Below are 1,254 nucleotides of genomic sequence, written 5' to 3' on the forward strand. Positions count from 1 at the left end.
ACCCCGTCTCTACTAAAAATACAAAAAAGTTAGCCGGGCGTGGTGGCGGGCGCCTGTAGTCCCAGCTACTCCGGAAGCTGAGGCAGGAGAATGGTGTGAACCCGGGAGGCGGAGCTTGCAGTGAGCCGAGATGGTGCCACTGCACTCCAGCCTGGGCAACAGAGCGAGACTCTGTCTCAAAAAAAAAAAAAAAGAAAATCCATATATGTGACTGTAATAGTTCTTTGTTAATATAGCCATAAGAAATTATTTACATTAAAACAATCAGAAGTGTTACAGCTCTTTTAGAATTTGTCTAGTAGGTTTTCCAGTGACCAGAAAGTCCTCTGCAAAAAAAAAAATAATAATAATCAATTGGGTATAATAAATCAGTTATCCATTTCTCATCCCCACAATCATTCCTGTCTGACAAAAAAGTTTAGGAGAGTTGTTTGCAGAACACATCTTACTTGTTAATGCATTTTTAAAAATTCTGCTTCTCCTTCCTTATGTAATAATTCTGATCAAAATTTTTTCATATCTTCTGCAACAATGACCCCACCCCCATACAAAACAACAGACACACACATCGGGGGCTTCCAGATTTTTCCAACTATGGTTCCCATGATGAGAATTCTGTAGTGTAGGGTTTGCATCAATTATTTCCCTAATTACATCTAGTGAGGACATGTTTGTCATTCACCTGTTATATATGATCCAGATATGAACCCACGGTGCTTTTGGGTATGAGTCATATACCATAAGTCAGGTGCTTGATTCACACCTACTTTCCTTTTGACAGTAATCCTTGTTAATGCCCTAATTTTATGATGTAATTTTAGTTGAATTAATCTTGAACAACTGCAAATTATGTAATTAATTACATTCAGCTTCAATGACAATTACTTTTTAATCTCAGCCTCTCAGCCTGACACCCCAGCAGAAATCCTGTATATACAATGGCAGTGACGGGTGGGTGGGAAGACCTCTCCAGCTTACTGATGTGTATGGACTCAATAATTATATAAATTGCGTTTATTTTTGCAAAAAAAAAAAAAATCTCAGAGATTAGTAAAGTATGTGCCATTTTCTTGGACTTAAGAGCTTAGAGAAGTTCAGGAGGCCATGCATGGTGGTTCACACCTGTAATCTCAGCATTTTGGGAGGCCGAGTTGGGCAGATCACCTGAGGTCAGAAGTTCGAGACTAGCCTGACTAACATGGTGAAACCCCATCTCTATGAAAAATACAAGATTAGCTGGGCGTGGTGGCAGAC

At 39.5% G+C, this 1,254-nt stretch overlaps 1 non-coding gene across 1 annotated transcript; it reads left to right on the plus strand.

Annotated features, from left to right (window-relative positions):
- The first annotated feature begins 268 nt into the window (after window positions 1-268).
- LOC116813977 (U7 small nuclear RNA) lies at window positions 269-327 on the plus strand. The gene has a single exon (XR_004371089.1). It is a non-coding gene; the product is annotated as a U7 small nuclear RNA (small nuclear RNA).
- Window positions 328-1,254: the final 927 nt, after the last annotated feature.

This window comes from Hylobates moloch, unplaced genomic scaffold, assembly GCF_009828535.3.
Source record: "Hylobates moloch isolate HMO894 unplaced genomic scaffold, HMol_V3 SCAFFOLD_9, whole genome shotgun sequence".
NCBI lineage: Eukaryota > Metazoa > Chordata > Mammalia > Primates > Hylobatidae > Hylobates > Hylobates moloch.